Below are 18,412 nucleotides of genomic sequence, written 5' to 3'. Positions count from 1 at the left end.
TAAAAAAATGTTATTAATTAATTTTGATTTATCAACATTCACTTCCATATGCTTTTGAGTTGAAAATTTTTCTCCTCCTTCCTCCCCCCAACCCTCCCCAAGATGGCGCACAATCTGATGTAGGCTTTACATTTACATACCCATCAAACATATTTTCACATTAGTGAAGTTGTAAGTAAAAATTAAAACCAATAGGAGGAACCATCAGAAAGATGAAACAAAACTCAACAGAAGGTAAAAATAAGTGATAGCGATTCGACTTCCATAGTTCTTTCTTTGGATGTGGACAGCATTTTCCATCCCGAGGCCTCTGGAGATGTCTTAGATCCTTGTAATGCTGAGAAGGGTTCAGTTTAACAATATTAGTCATTGCATAACATGGCTGTTATTGTGTACAAAGTCCTCTTGGTTCTGCTCACTTCACTCAGCATCAGACCATATAAGTCTTTCCAGGTTTTTCTGAAGTCAGCCTGTTCATCATTTCTTACAGCACAATAGTATTCCATTACATTCATATACCACAACTTGCTCAGCCATTCCCCAATTGATGGGCATCCTCTCAATTTCCAATTCTTTGCCACCACAAAAAGAGCTGCTATGAATATTTTTGTACATGTGGGTCCTTTTCCCATTTGTTTGATCTCTTTGGGATATAGCCCTAGAAGTGCTATTGCTGGATCAAAGGGTATGCACATTTTTGTAGCCCTTTGGGCATAGTTCCAAATTGCTCTCCAAAATGGTTGGATCATTTCACAACTCCACCAACAATGTATTAGTGTTCCAATTTTCCCACATCTCTCCAACATTTATCATTTTCCTGTTTTGTCATGTTGGCCAATCTGATAGGTGTGATGTGGTACCTCAGAGTTGTTTTGATTTGCATTTCTCTAATCAATAATGATTTAGAGCATTTTTTCATATGACTATAGATGGCTTTAATTTCTTCATCTGAGAACTGTCTGTTCATATCCTTTGACCATTTATCAATTGGGGAATGGCTTGTGTTCTTATAAATTTGTCTTAATTCTCTATATATTTTAGAAATGAGGCCTTTATCAGAGAGACTGGTTGTAAAAATTCTTTCCCAATTTTCTACCTTCCTTCTAATCTTAGTTGCATTGGCTTTGTTTGTGCAAAAACTTTTCAATTTAATGTAATCAAAATTATCCATTTTGCTTTTCATAATGTTCTCTATCTCCTGTTTGGTCATGAATTCTTCTGTTCTCCATAGATCTGATAGGTAAACTATTCCTTGTTCTCCCAGTTTACTTATGGTATCAGCCTTTATATCTAAGTCATGAACCCATTTTGACTTTATTTTGGTATATGGTGTGAGATTTGGGTCTATGCCTAGTTTCTGCCATACTCTTTTCCAGTTTTCCCAGCAGTTTTTTTCAAAGAGTGGGTTCTTATCCCAGAAGCTGGGGTCTTTGGGTTTATCAAATAATAGATTACTATAGTCATTGACTACTGTGTCTTGCATATTTAACCTATTCCACTGATCCACCTCCCTATTTCTTAGCCAGTACCAAGCAGTTTTGATGATTGCTGCTTTATAATACAATTTAAGATCTGGAATTGCTAGGCCACCTTCCCCTGCATTTCTTTTCATTAGTTCCTTTGATATTCTGGACCTTTTGTTTTTCCAAATGAATCTTGTTATTATTTTTTCTAACTCTATAAAATAATTTTTGGTAGTTTGATTGGTATGGCACTGAATAAGTAAATTAGCTTAGGTAGGATTGTCATTTTTATTATATTAGCTCGGCCTACCCATGAGCAACTGATGTTTTTCCAATTATTTAGATCTGATTTTATTTGTGTGAAAAGTGTTTTGTAATTGTGTTCATAGAGTTCCTGGGTTTGTTTCAGGAGGTAGACTCCTAAATATTTTATAATGTCTACAGTAAGTTTAAATGGATTTCTCTTTCTATCTCTTGCTGTTGGGCTTTGTTGGTAATATATAGAAATGCTGATGATTTATGTGGGTTTATTTTATAGCCTGCAACTTTGCTAAAGTTGTTTATTATTTCAAGTAGTTTTTTACTTGATTCTCTAGGATTCTCTAAGTATATCATCATGTCATCTGCAAAGAGTGATAGCTTTGTTTCTTCTTTGCCTATTCTAATGCCTTCAATTTCTTTTTCTTCTCTTATTGCTAAAGCTAACGTTTCCAGTACAATATTGAATAACAGTGGTGATAATGGACATCCTTGTTTCACCCCGATCTTATTGGAAATGCTTCTAGCCTGTCCCCATTACATATAATGCTTGCTGAAGGTTTTAGATAATGCTATTTATTATTTTAAGGAAGACTCCATTTATACCTATGCTTTCTAGTGTTTTTAATAGGAATGGGTGTTGTATTTTATCAAAAGCTTTTTCTGCATCTATTGAGATGATCATGTGGTTTCTGTTGGTTTTGGTGTTGATATGCTCAATGATGCTGATAGTTTTCCTAATATTGAACCAACCCTGCATTCCTGGTATAAATCCTACCTGGTCATAGTGTATTATTCTTGTGATAAGTTGCTGCAATCTACTTGCTAGTATTTTGTTTAAAATTTTTGCATCTATATTCATTAGAGAAATTGGTCTATAATTTTCTTTCTCTATTTTGACTCTTCCTGGTTTAGGTATCAACACCATATTTGTATCATAAAAAGAATTTGGTAAGACTCCTTCTTCACCTATTTTCCCAAATAGTCTATATAGTATTGGAATTAATTGTTCTTTAAATGTTTGATAGAATTCACATGTAAATCCATCTGGCCCTGGAGATTTTTTCCTAGGGAGTTCATCAATGGCTTGTTCAATTTCTTTTTCTGAGATGGGGTTATTTAAGTATTTTACTTCCTCTTCAGTTAATCTGGGCAATTTATATTTTTGTAAATATGTATCCATTTCACTAAGATTGTCAAATTTGTTGGCATATAGTTGGGCAAAATAATTCCTAATTATTGTTTTAATTTCCTCTTCCTTGGTGGTAGCTTCGCCCTTTTCATTCTTGATACTAGTAATTTGGTTTTCTTCTTTCTTTTTTTTAATTAAATTAACCAAAGGCTTATCTATTTTATTGTTTTTTTCATAAAACCAGCTCTTAGTTTTATTTATTAGTTCAATAGTTTTCTTAATTTCAATTTTATTAATTTTTCCTTTGGTTTTCAATATTTCTAATTTGGTGTTTAGTTGAGGATTTTTAATTTGTTCTTTTTCTAGTTTTTTTAGTTGTATGCCCAATTCATTAATCTCCTCTTTTTCTATTTTATTTATGTAAGCATTTAGAGATATAAAACTTCCCCTAAGAACTGCTTTCGCTGCATTCCATAGGTTTTGGTATGCTGCCTCATTACTGTCATTCTCTTGAATGAAATTATTGATTGCTTCTATGATTTGTTGTTTGACCCAATCATTTTTTAGGATTAGGTTATTTAGTTTCCAATTATTTTTTAGTTTATCTTTCCATGGCCCTTTATATCATATAATTTTTATTGCGTCATGATCTGAAAAGGATGCATTTAATATTTCTGCCTTTTTGCATTGGATTGTGAGGTTTTTATGCCCTAGTACATGGTCAGTTTTTGTGTATGTGCCATGTACTGCTGAGGGAAAAAGTATATTGTTTTCTATCCCCATTCAGTTTTCTCCAGAGGTCTATCATACCTAACTTTTCTAATGTTCTATTTACCTCCTCAACTTCTTTCTTGTTTATTTTATGGTTAGACTTATCTAGTGCTGAGAGAGGGGGTTCAGGTCCCCCACTAGTATAGTTTTGCTGTCTATTTCTTCCTGTAACTGCCTAATTCAGGGCACTTTCCATCATCTCATGCCACCTATTTTAATAAAGCCGACTACTGGAAGAAACGATAATGATAATCTCATCCTTGATGGAAATTTTAACTGTTACTTCTGTCAGGTTGTACAATACATGAAATGCAGTGGTTGGGATAGAACTGCTCCTCACCACTACTAGCCTTACTAGAATGAAAGGACTTTGAGGGCAGGGACAATTTAAAGTTTTGTATCTCTAGCACTCAGGACAGCTTTAATAAATACCTGTACAATTGAACTGAATTGAATTGAAAGTGGTCCCACAGTGGATATTCATGTTATTAAGAGATGGCAAGTTTTTCTTAAGTCTTTACCAAACACTCAGGTCAGGTCACAGGATTCAGTTATGGAGGGACAAGCTCATGTATGGACACTTTGGCATGCCCTGAATCACAAACTAGTTAGGGCAAAAGTGGATTCAAATAACCAAGTCTTTTGATTTTTGTTCTAGTGTTTTTCAACCAATCAACTAATCAACCAATTAATCAACAATCTTTTTTTTTTCCATGCCTGTGCTAGGAATTCAGAATCAAAATAGAAACAAGCCGCGATATCAAGGATATTACTTTTTTGTTGTTTTTTAGACCCATGATATATAAATGATACTGGGGAAACTCTATCACTGTAGGAAGCATTTAGAGAGTTGCCTAGAGAGTACTGTGAGTGATTTGACTGGGGTCACATAGCAGTATATGTCAGAAACAGATTTAAATCCATTTAGGATCTAAGGCTGGATCTCTATCCACTATACCACACTTGCTTCTAAATGTATATAAAAAGGTACATGTTAATTGGGATAAACATAAAAAAAAATTTGGGGGGTGGTTGGACCAGAAAGGTCATCATGTAGGAGGTTGTGTTCTTTCTTCCTACTGGGGAGAAAAAAAAATAAAGACTCTATTTGGTGAAAGATACTACATAAATAAACATCTCTCAAAAAAATCAGAATATTCCACTTCTCCAAGAAGACGTCACTGTTGTCCAGTTAGTTATCTCTGTTAAAGAAACAAAATATTTCGAGGCTGACTCAGATGACTTCTTTCAGAGGATCTCAGCAATTCTCTAGTCAGTAACCAATATGCCATTCCGACATGACTAATTCAAATAGGTGATGAGTGTTCTTTAAATGTTTAGTTCTATATGAATAACATAGTGATGTGATTTCCTGCCTAGAAAGAACAGATAAGTTTGCTGCCATCTACACAGAGTTGCCAATAGAGATTACATGTAATGGGGTAAATTTGTTCTGCAGCTTGTCTGGGAATAGGGTTGAATCTCCCAATACCCCACCCCCTTTCCCAAGCCTGGAATTCATGCTTCCAGTGACTACCTTCTCTATATATTAATTCTTTGGGTCTCAAAGTAAAAGAAAGGATGGCTTTTAAGTAACAGCTCCCTAAAGGCTGTGGATGTCATGGGGACTCGGTGGTTTGCCAACTTAAATTTCTGTGTCTCTTAAAGGTTCCAGAGAAATATGAGGGCCCCAGAGAACTGCCCGAGGGAATGGCGATTACCAAGAGTAGATTACTAATCAGAGGAGAAGAGGGATGACAATGAAAGTGAAGGATATTTCTGTGTTATTTACCCACAGACGTTTACCCGTGGGGCAGAGGGTTGAACAGCTAGAGATGAGAGACTAAGTGCCTTAAGTATGTGGGCAATTCTCCTTCCCTGACAACTGTCAAAAGTGCTTTGTTATTGATATTTGAGAAGCAAGCCACCAGAGTTGTACACCTAAGCTTTTAGGATGGTGATCTGTAGTTTGCCCTGTTTCTTATTGCTGCCAACTGCATTTACCATGATTGCATTTCTTCTTAAGTACGGCTCTCATTGAAATAGTGCTTTAGTCAGTCAGACAAATATTTATTAAATACCTATTATATGCCAGGCACTCTTCTAGGTGCTGAAGACAGAAAGGGAAAAACAATAGTTTCCTGCTTTCAGCTAGCTCACAATTTAACAGGGAAGACGACATGGAAACAACTACTAGAAACAAACTATGGATAGGATAAATTGGAAATTATCTACAGAGGGAAGGCTCTAGAATTAAGCAAGCTCAGGAGAGGTTTTCTGTAGAAGGTGGGATGTTAACTAGAGCTTGAAGGAAGCCAGGGGAGCCAGAAGGTAGAAATGAGAACTCTACAGTTGCAAAGTTCTTTCACATATATGGTAACACTAAATTTGCAGTCAGAAGACGCCAGTTGAATTCTTATTTCTGGCACACAACCTGAGTGACTGTGGACAAGGCACTTTCTTTTGTTAGTTAACAAGCATTTATTAAGTACCTACTATGTGCCAGGCATTATGTTAAGTACTGGGAATCATCAACAACAACAACAACAACAACAATAACAACAGCTACTACGACTACTCCTATTACTATTACTACTATTACTATTACTACTATTACTATTACTACTTATTACCATTTATATATCACTTTAAGATTTGCAAAACATTTTACAAATAATACAACAAAAACAGCCTCTACCATTGGAGCTTACATTCTAATAAAGAGATAACATGTAAATAACTAAGAATGTATAAGATTCATACAGAGTAGAGAGCCTCAATTTCCTTATTTGTAATGAGGGGTTAGATTAGGTCATCTTTAAGGTCTATTTTATTTTTTATTTTTTGTTTTTTAAGTTTTTAGGCAAGTGGGGTTAAGTGACTGGCCCAGGGTCACACAGATAGTAAGTGTCAAGTGTTTGGTTTGAGGCTGGATTTGAACTCAGGTCCTCCTGACTTCAGGGCCAGTGCTCTATCCACTGCACCACCTAGCTGCCCTTTAAGGTCTATTTTACCTCTGCATATCTAATATCATGATTCCTTGATCCTATCAGCTTATTTTATTTCATTCTGTCTACAACCCTTCGAGGCAGATAGACCAGACACTGTTATTCTATAAAACAGGAAACTGAGGCTATGAGAATCCTCCACATAGTCAATGGGCAGTCTAAAATAGGTTTCTTGTCATAGTATAGGCATATTTTAAAGCACATGTTCTTCCTTAAGTTTCTAAGTGTTTATTTCTCCACAGATTCAAACCCTCATTCAGATACGATAATAAAGCACGAAAATCAATATTTTGAAAATTGGCTGAGCAATGATTATTGATCCAGAAAGAAGAGCCACAAGATATTTTTCCTTTTTGTAACATCAAGGAGGGGTTGATGGTAGAATCTGAGACTCTGTGAGGCCTTATCTTCTATCAGAGGAATCAGGAGAACAAAAAAAAAAAGTGTGGGGTGAATATTCTGGAACAATATTTCTCAAACTAAAAGGAAGTTCTGAAAGGATCTGGGAGATCAGATATATAGCCATATAAATAACTGTTTTGTGACAGTGGCAATAATCATAGGGGGCAAGTCTGGAGTAACTCAGTGTCTTCTACATCCTATATGCTTACTTCAAATCTCTGTCTGTCTCTCTGTGTCTCTCTGTCTGTCTCTCTGTCTCTGTCTCTTTCCTCTCCCTCCTTCCTTAATAACATCTATTAGAGTATTAATGTTTCTAGGAAAATCTGTATGGAGGAAAATATGATTAATGGAAACTTTAGTCCCTTCAGGGTTATAGAAAATAGAGACCAAGAATAATTTAGATTCTGGTTTTCTTCTTAAAACATTCTAATAAGCACACAGGTATAACTTAGAATTTAATAGCCATTAATCAGTTAAGTGTTTATTAAGTGTATGGTATTGCCAGGTACTGGGAATTCAAACACAATAGTGAAAAAGAGCTCCTGCCCTCAAGGAACTTACATTCTACTGAGGAGATGAAACAGGTGCAGAGGTAAATAAATAGAAGATATATCAAAATAAAATGTGTGTAGAAGCAGTGTGGAATAATAGAGTTCTGGGCTTGGCGCCAAAAAGATCTGTGTTCAGTTCCTATCACTAGCACTCGCAGTGTGCCCCTTTATAAAATCTATGTACGTCAGGCAACTCTCTTGATTCTTCCATAAGTCAGAGATGAGTTTTGATCTCTGTCGGTAGAAGAAGTTCTCAGCTGAGATCTGAAAAAAGCATGCATCCTTTGGTGTTTGCATAATTAAGATGCCTAGGTCTTGTTCACAGCTCATGTACCTTCTGAAATATAGCAAGTAGAGAATCCTGCAAATTCATAATTGCTAATGATTCATGAAGATGTCATGCAGTTTCCTGGGTTTTCCATTGAAATGACATTGAAGTCTGAGGGAAAAAGAATGTGATAAAAAGAATAAATAAAAAAAGTTGGCAAGAAGGTCCATTCCAGTAAGTCTATCAATCTCTAGACTGTGGGAAACATTTACCATATCTCAACAAGCCTGTTTTTTTGACTCAGACACTCATGTAAACAGACTATTAGAATGGTCCAGGATAAAACAGAACTATGAAATGCAAAGAAGGCCCTGAAATATCTCTCAAGTGCTTCTGATCTGCAACTCTGGTGAAAACAGGTGCTCCTGGGACCTCTGAAAGAGCTGGAGTTTGCTGAACTAAAATCAAAGCTTGTTGACTCTGTCTCATAACTTTGTGGTGGTGAGGTGCCAGACACGCAGTGTATCAGTCATTTTTCACTCTATTACTTGATTTGATGTTAGTCTTTTATGTGCTTTCTGTGTGCCAGTCAATATGCTTAGCACTAAGAATAAAAAGGTAAAAACAGGGTCTGCTCCTAAGTAGCTCTCATTTTAATGGGGGAGACAATGTGGGAGTAACTAGATGTATAGAAAATATCCAGAATATATAGGAGGTAATCTCATCAATAGAAGGCAATGGGGAAGACTGCCTACAGAAGGTAATATTCGAGTTGAGTCTTGAAGGAATCCAGAGAAACTAAGAGGAAGAGGTGAGGGGGGAAGAGTATTACAGACATGGGGAATAGCAAAGCAAAGACATGGAGACAGGAGATAGCCTGTTGTGTTCGAGAAACAGCAAATAGGCCAGTGTAGTTATGTCACAGAGTACACTGAGGGGAGGAAAGTGTAAGAAGATTGGGAAGGTAGGAAAGAGTGAATTAATCCCCTTCTAGGCCCAATATGATTCATGGTATTAGAAATAGCCAGATCAGTTGCTTTGCCCCTTAGCTTAAGGTTCTCAGCACACAGCATGAAGGAATCTCATCGAAGTGTATTATTGTACGTCTAGATGACACGTAGGGATTATCATTTGCAATTTGGTGTCAGCCAGAAATCTGAACCAATTTAAGCAGAATGAGAAATAACTCACATGAGCATCTACTCAGTTGCACATCAGTCACCTGAGGTCCCCAACTGTGAGATGGCAGGGTGGAGGATTGGCATGGAGGCAGCAACCTCTCCACGTGCCAATCATCTTCAGCTGTCAAAAACAGAGTGCTATTTGTTACTGTGTCTTTCAGAGCTGACATTGAAAATCAACAAATGCATGGCACTGATTTCTACAGCCATCTTTCTGGTTGTAGAATTATATTCCACCCATGCTTTTTTAAAGCTTCTCAAATACATTCTGAAAAAAAAGCTCTAAGCAAATGTTGATTGCACAGAATTCACCTTCAGTGACAATGAATGCTAACTGTGGGAGGATAATTGGGTAATAAAGCAATCTTCATCCCTTATACAGTGGATTGATTATGAGCATCACCTTGGGAAAGGATGATTTGATCCTGTCGTCCAATGAACACCCGTTTTCACAGAATCTCCATTAGAAGAGATCTCAGTGGCCACTAAGGGGAATGAACCTGAAAAAATAAATCCCCCTACAACGTAGCTGAAAAAGGGAGATGTAGTTTTTGCTTGGATACCTCTATTAAGGTGGAACAACTCACCACCTCCATTCTACTTTTCCATAGCTATCATTGTTATGAAATTTGTTTGTCTCCCTTTTCATCTCTTTGGAGCTTCTGATGGGTATAGGGAATAGAACAGTCTATGGCCCTGGGAGACCTAAAGGAGATTAACCAGAAGTCTAATCATTTGAGTCTAATGAGCCTTCAAGGCCCATATTTCTAGAGGTCTTTGTTCATAAAGATCAGATTGAATGGAGCCTCTGGCAGGCTGAAGAGGTGGACAAAATAAGTCACCAATACGATTCTGAAGCTATAAGTTGTCCAAAACAGTCACTTATTATACCACTTTAGAAAAGCAGTTACTCACATATTACTAGGCCATTGCTACTGATCAACAGTAGAAATGGTCAATACAGGGTCATACAATCACCCTTTATGCACAGTTACTTGTCAGGAGTTGGATGATACAACACAGTCCCTCTAACAAGATGAATAGAACACAGGAGGCTGCTATTGCTAAATGCAAAAAAAAAAAAATTCACCCTTCTCTGGATTATTCAGGTGTTAATGCCTTTCATGAACAAGTGGTGCTAGTGCTAGATATTGAGACCTCAAGTTCCAGCCCTGCAACCTCAGCCCTTCTACTGGCTCAGTGATACCCTGGCTATAAGAAAGAACCAGGCTCCTGAGGAATACAATATTTTTCCTGGTTTGTTGAGAGCCTATTCACTACAAGAAAGGTATATGCAACTGGATTCCAGCAGCCTAGGGAATGGGAATCTGGCAAAGTTAAGGTTGACATTTAGGCATTCCCCGTGCTGAACACTGGAGGAGAAACCAAAAGATGACAATGCATAGTTCAAATAAATCCTGAACCCGTAAGCCCCGGCTTCAAGTCTCTCCCGTAGAACCAACAGATAGCATTCCTCACTGCTCTGCCCGAGTGAGACTGGAAGCCTGGTTCATCATTATTTGAATTTACAGTGAATTGCTGCCTGACACAGTAATAAATAATGTTTATGATTGTTCCATATGTGCAAAAGAAACCTGCAGATTAAAGTTCAGCAGGCAGGCTTTGACTCAACAACACACTGAGATTTAAGTATGATGCTGATGAAGGCTCTTTTTTTATAGAAGATTTATTGGTTGAGTGTAGTCACAGGGTAGATGGGAGAGAAGAGCTATGTCCAGTTTTTATATATAAATTCAGCTTCAAGAAGAAAACGATTTTTGCTTTATTCTGTCAGTTATCTTTCACTCATGGGTACTCCATTATTTTTCCAGTGCAGGAAACTCCACTCTCCTCTACTCCCAGCTGATTGCAACCCATATATGACTCAGTAGCTAAGTCACAGGGATTTGCTTTATATGGATTGTAAGCACCATGAGGGCAAGGATTGCTTTATTTGTATCTTTATATCTCTCCAGCATAGTTCCTGGCAGACAGTAGATGCTTAATAAATGCTTATTGATTGATTTATGGATCAAGGGCCCATTAAGATTAAGTGACTTTTTCAGATCACATAACTGGTAAATGTCAAAGACAGCATTTAAAGCTGGTTATTCCTGACTTAAGATCCAGCAATCATATTCCCTCTACATCATTGATTGTAGTCCTAAAAATGAAAACAAACAAATAAAAATATCTAACCTTTTGCTTCCTATCTACTGCTCTGTCTACCTCTATATTTGAGGAAAATGGATTGTTAACTAAAAGTTTCATGTTGAGAGAGATAATAGGTTCATATCATATAGGCTGAAAGAGATCACTTGCCCAGATACTTGCTTTACCTAGACATATATCTCAACCACATTTAAAAATAGCAAATCATTTCCCAATACCATCTCTCCTCAAGTTCTACCACAATGCATTCTATTGTACATATATACACACCTATGTATAAACACATACATGCACATATATTTAATAGAACTAAATCATTTACATGCAATAGAAACTGACAGAATAAGTAAGTTTCATACATAGTTCACAACCTCTATACCAAGAAAAAGAAAGTGTGTTTAATTATTGGTCTTTTCCAGCAGACATTGGTCATTATATCTGATCTAATTCTGTTGCTTTCTGATGTTTTCCTTTATTTTACTGTAGTCACATATATTGTTTTTCTGGTTCTGTTTTCTTTGTTCTACTCTACATCAAATTCTAAAAGTCCTTCCATGTTTTTCTCTGAATCTTCACATTTGTTGTTTCTTACAGCTGCAATAATTTTTACAGATGAGTTCTTTGTGTTTAACTGAATTCACTCTTACTGTGATTTTAATTCACTTTTTCTTGTTCTGATGTCTGGTGGAATAGAGGATAAGCGGTGAATATCCTCAAGAGCTATTATTTTTAAAATAATATTTCTGCTGAATTACATGTAAAAAACAATGTGTAAGATTTTTTTAAGTTTTGTGTTCTAAATTCTAACCCCCTCCCATGATGGCAAGCAATCTGATATAGGTTATACATGTGCAATCATTGAAAACATTTACACATTGGGCATTTTGTGCAAGAACATTCAGACAAAAACATGGAAGAAAAAAAGAGAAAAATTGTATGCTTCAGTCTGTATTTATAGAACAATAGTTTTTTTCTCTGGAGGTGGATAGCATTTTTCATCATGAGTCCTTTGGGCTTGTCCTGTATCATTGTCCTGATCAGAGAGCTGTGGCTTTCACAGTTCTTCATTGTAAAATATGGCTGTTGAGGAGGGAGTACATTCCAGAATTTGGATGGCTAGTGCAAGGCATGGGAAGAAGAGAAGGAGCATCAAGTATTGGCAATTAGGACAATCTGGTTAGGTCAGAGAATGTGGAAAATGTAATAATATATGAAGAAAAAATAAGACTGGGTCCAAGTTGTGAAGGACTTTCAAATTTTATTTTATTCCAGAGACAATAGGTAGTGACTAGAATTTATTTACTTATTTTTGGCTTTTTGGTGAGGCAGTCGGGGTTAAGTGACTTGCCCACAGTCACACAGCTAGTAAATGTCATGTGTCTGAGGCTAGATTTGAACTCAGATCCTCTTGACTCCAAGGCCAGAGCTCTATCCACTGTACCACCTAGCTGCTCCTCAACTAGGATCTATTAAGGAGGGGAGTTACATGGCCAGATATGTTTTGAAGGAAAACGCTTTGGCAGCATTGTATAGGATAGACTGTGAGATACATGAGGCCAGGAGACTAGTTAGGAGACTGTTGTAATAATCAAGGTGAGAAATGATGAGGATCTAAACTAAAGTGAATGGAGAGAAGGGGTTGGATGCAAGAGATGTTGTAGAGAGAGAAATGGTAAATTTTGCAACTGATTAGAAATGTGTGGTGAGGAGTCAAGGTTTTGAGTTCTGTTTTGGATATGTTGGAGTTGTCTTAGGACAACCAATTTGAAATATTGCAATTTATGATGTGAAAGTGAAACTCAGAGGAGATACTAGGGCTAGGTATATAGATCTTTGAGTTATCTGTGTAGAGACAATTAAGTTCTCAGGAGCTGAAGAGCTCATTAAATGACAGAATACAGAGAGAGAAGAGAGCTTATGACAGGGCATTGGCATATACCCAATGTAAGAGAAAGTGATACAAGATAAGAAGGCAAAGGAGACTATGAAGCGGTTAGGCAGGTAAGAATATTAAGAGGGAGTTGTGTCATGTAAACCCAGGGAGGAGAAAATATCAGAAAGGAGGAAGGATGGTCATAAGCATCAAATACAGGAGATAAAAAGGCAACAATCAAGAAAAGATTGGGAAGACATGCAAGGCAAGCTGAGGCAAAAGAGACTGGCAAGAAAAGGCCACAATAACTTCCGGGTTTTTATGACAATGGCAGTCAGTAGCAGTGAGATGAGGAGGCCTCGCAGAGAGGCGAACAGAGAGCTAAGGTGGCAAAGTTGAATCAGAGCAATAGGGCTATGTGGAGTAAAGCAACAGGACATCAAAGGAAGAAAGAACCCGGTAGAGCTGGAACTCACACGAATGAAAACTGGAGGAAAAGTCAACCAAAGAGCAATGATGCACAGTCCCAGTGGAAAAGAGCAAAGCAGAAACGTGTCCCTGGCTTCATGCCTCATCCGACTTGGTCGAGTCAGTCATGTAGGCCCTGCATGTTGGGAGTGATTGACGTTCTAGTGAATTCTGAATTCCTTCTCCATATGGGAGGGCATGTAAATCAGTGGTACCCTGAGGGACCCCACAGAAGGCAGAGCTTCTCTGGGGATCCTTTCTTCTTCGCCCTCAGTAGAGAACTGGGTGTTCCAACCCGGGGAATACTCTAAGTTCAGAGAACCATCAATCCCCAGGGAAGATTGCCTCTACTAGGGTGCCTTGAGGGCCTAATAACATAAAGGAAACCTAAAGACCACATCAAGTCTTCTGAATACAAGGCTAGTGTTCGTTACTGTATACCACATTGCTTCATAAAAAGAAAAGCTATTATAGGGGTCCTAGGAAAATGATCATGAACAAGTTGCTTAACTTCTCTCAGGCTCAGTTTCCTAATCTATAAAGTGGGCGTAACAATACAAGTAGTGGTACTTCATAAGGTTGCTATGAGGATAAAATTAGAAAATGTCTCTAAATCACTCTGCAAATCTTAAAGCCCTATGTAAAGTAAGTTATTATTATTTTATGTGCATTTAAGAATAATGTTTTCTAGATGAAACCTTCTTAGCTAACATGTTATGTAGGACAGAATCTAAAGCCCATATCCTAAACCTCCATATGTATGTTACTTTAATTAATTTAAATGACATCTCTGTGTATGAATATAGTAGTACGTTATTTCCGAGTGGAGTTAAATTTTTTTCCCCCCAAAGGAAACCAATAGGGCTGGAAGGATTTTCTCAAGGTTTCTGGGTTTTTTTTCCCCTTAAAAGAAGTTTCAAAGCTTAAAGTTGTATATATATTTAAGACTTTACTTAGAAATACATACTGGCTGCCATGGCAGCAGTATATTCTGAAATGTCTCTTAGAAATATTAATAATGAGGGTATTGTCAAAAACTGTAGTACACCTATTTCTTCTAAGAAATAAATGAAATATATTTTAAAATGTGCATTTAAAATAATAAATATGTTAAAATATATTACATTTATTGCTTTATTTTAATAGCTGCAAAAAACACCTATTACATCTGTTATCTGCCTCTTATTTACATAGTTTTGTATTCTATCAAAATTAATCTGGAATATATTTGCTTTTCTTAAGGGTATTCTGATTCTATGATAAAAATGTAATATAGTATTCCCTGCTGGACTTTCCAAGGTAGAGCCAGGAGCAAGATCAGCCAGGGGTTTTATCTAAAAGCCCTCCATGGAATGGGCCATGAAGTTGCCATGGCAACCTCATGAGTGACTGACTTAATGATACAGCATTTATTAAGTGCTTACTATGTGCAAAGAAAGCACTGTACTAAGTAGTAGGGATAAAAATAGTCAGTCAGTAAACACTTATTAAGCATCTACTGTATGCCAGACACTGTGTCCCACATCTCAAGACACTCATGGAATAGTTTTTAGCTAACAAATCAAACGGGAAGACCCAATAGTCCTTAGGGTACAGCAGCAAAGCAGATAGTAATGAATCTTCAGTGTCATTTCTACTAACAAGATCGTATCCTTTTTGATGTTGAATCATTTGATAGCAGCAAGGACTTTGACAGTGAGAACATTCTTTTCCAGGTCTTCAGTAACTATGATTGTGGAAGAGGCAGCGCTGCAGCACCTGCAGAAGCAGCTAGCATCTCCACCAGAGCTGCTAACTTTGATAATGGCTGCAGGGGCTGGAATGGAAGGAAGGGCAGCGATCTGAGGTTGGGTGCTGACAATCTGCTTTACGTAGATGGGACCATCTGTAGGGCTAATAATCCCTGTGATGGATGCATTTCAAGAAGGAAATGGAAAATCTAATCTAATGAAAGAGAAGAAAGTGGTATTTTCAGGTAGCAATGAAAGGGGAGCTGAATGAAATGGGGTAGAAATTGTGTCCAAATTCCAGAAGTACAGAAAGGGCAGCAAAACAATGACAGACACCTAAAATCTAAAGGAAAAAAAAATAGGCAAGTAAGGTCTAAGGAACAGGACATCCTAACAGATTTTAGCGCATAGAATTGTAGGACTAGAGAGTAAAGGCTTGAGTGAACTTCAGGGGCCCTCTAGGTCAAAACCTTCATTTTACAGATGAGGAAACAGGTCTTAGAAAGGAAAAAAAAAAACCACTTAGTCAAAGTGGCCCAGGTAGTAGCAGAGAAGAAAAGATATATTTCTAGTTTGTCTCTTCTCTCAGAGACCATGGTTATACCTTTTTGAGACTAAGCATTTGGGGGTCCAGCCACCGATTTCTGCATGAGTTTAACTCCCTGTCTTCATTAGCTTTGCTCAGATTGGGAACAGTAAGTTCATAAAGAAGAAGATATGTGGCTAGTTGTTTCTCAGTACATTAACTATTGGACCAAATAATCCTGTTAGACTATTAGAATGTTTTATTAGATTGAAATTTCCTCCAAGACAGAGACTGTCTTACTTTATATTTTATGGCAAGTAACTACCAAAGTGAAGGAAGTAGGGTATGGTTAAAGAAGAGAATAATATGGTGGAGGAGCATGATAGCTTTCTTCAAATATCTGTAGGATTTCCACTCAAAAGAAGCCTTAGGTTTTTCATGTTTATCCAGAGAGCAGGGATTTCTATCATTCCTTTTTGTGTCATGGACCTCTTCAGGACTCTGTTGGGGTCTGTAGGGCCCTTCTCAAGACAATGTTGTTAAAATGTATAAATACCATATGTAGGATAACAAAGGAAATCAATTGTGTTGGTATACAATTATCATTGTTTTTAAAGATTTGTGGACCCTAGGTTAAAAACCCTTTCTCTAGATGGAAGAACTAGGAGTGATGAGTAGAAATTTAGGTTTTGCTGAAGAAACCAATTTCTTAACAATTAGTACTATCAAACAGTTGGATAGACTGGACTGGAATTCTTCAAGTAGACTGGATGTTTGCTTGGTAAGGGCATCATAGAGGAGATTCTTGTGTCACATAAAGTTTGAACTAGGTGACATCTGAGGTCCTTTTTGTAATACTGATTCAGTACAATTCACAAGTATCCCAGTACTTCGTTCAGTCACAGAATCACCATGTCCCAAAATGTTAGAGCTGGAAAAGAACTCAGACGCCATCTTGTCCAACTCATACTTTGACAGGGATGTCTTTTATAACATAATTGATAAGTGCCCATTTAGTACCTCCAGTGTACAAGTCAACATACTCAGTTCTGTTGGCATGAAGATTTATGACAGTTCTTCATATTATTTTCCTCCTCAAATTATTTTATATATGTATAGACATGCAGTGATTGGCCAATATGGCTAGAAGGCAATCCTCTAGGTCTCTGCTTCTTAATCCCTATTTCCCCTAATACTTGACTTAAACATTATCTTTTAAATGAAGCCTTATCAGATCACTCCAGCTGCTAATGCGCTCACCCTAAAATTACTTTGTATTTATTATTGATATATTTTTTTGTATACTTATTGATGTACATGCAGTCTCCTTCAGTAGAATGCTAGCACCTTGAGGACAGGGTCTTTTTTTTTTATAACCTCAGCACAATAACTGCATACAGTAAGTACTTAACAAATGCTTGTTAATTGATTATCCATTTACATGTAGTGTCCCATAAGTTTATGGAGGTCATCATCAAAGGAGATTTTTTCAGAGAACAGAGATGCATTTGAGATTTCACAGGGCTTCTTTTGAGCAATTTCTCTAGATCATTTTCAGTTTTGTGGCCCTTTGACAGTACGAGTTATTATTAGAACAAATGGATACATGCTGTGATTTCCCCTTTGGGGTCTTTTCCTCACCCTAAACTGCACCCACATAAAAGCCTCACTCACATTGTTCTACGGAACCCTTCAAATCCTGACATTATTCTATTTTTTATTTAATAAAATGAGTTACAATATCAGTGAAACCTTTCATAATCTGCAAATTTCCTCCCAAGAATCTTCCATGGGTGTCTTTGAGTTGTTCCAGCAACCAGTATTCTAAGGACCTCTTCTCCAGTTTAAAGAAATCCCATGATTACAATCATTCTTCCTAGCCATGTGGTCCATAAAACATAATGTGATTACCATACAATCCTTAAATCATGTCCCAAAACTAAACAATAAAAGTCCCATTAACACAGAAGCTATTTCACCCAGCAGTTCACAGACCATTTTTCATTGGCAGTCTCCAGCTATCTGTCACAGTACCTAAGTTGTAGAAACTAGTCTGAAAAAATAAGTTAATCATCTGGCTTCCCCACAGAAGATTCCTATGTACCTTTCAGTTGTGATTTGTACAAACTAAATTCTCCACTGGAGACAACTGGAGTCTCTTTTTAAGTCTGTTCATCAATACAATTCACAAAATGTGAAGAAGTTCCCTTACTTGGGTATAGTCAAGCATCCCAGTAACATGCAACTTTCTAATGACTGCTTCATTCCCTCCTGCATATCTCAGTCCAATATCCTTTAGCTAGTTGTCTTATTCCTTGTGGAACCTTCTTGGAAATAGGGTATAGTTTCTTGCCTGGAAGTCTAAGCCTTACTTTTCTTGCCTCTAGTATTCCAGTGATAAAAATACATACATACATACATACATACATACACACACATGTACATACATAGATACATATACACAAACATATATACATACATACATGCATACATTTTTGTGTATGTATGTGTGTATACACAAACACAGACATGTCAGTCAGGAAAAATCTCTTTACAATCATGGTACAGTGTTCCCTCAAACTTATATGAAACTTGAACTTCTTGCCAGA

This window comes from Phascolarctos cinereus, unplaced genomic scaffold (genome assembly GCF_003287225.1).
Source record: "Phascolarctos cinereus isolate Bilbo 61053 unplaced genomic scaffold, phaCin_HiC Scaffold_726;HRSCAF=1367, whole genome shotgun sequence".
NCBI lineage: Eukaryota > Metazoa > Chordata > Mammalia > Diprotodontia > Phascolarctidae > Phascolarctos > Phascolarctos cinereus.
Note: the sequence above shows the minus strand (reverse complement) of the source record.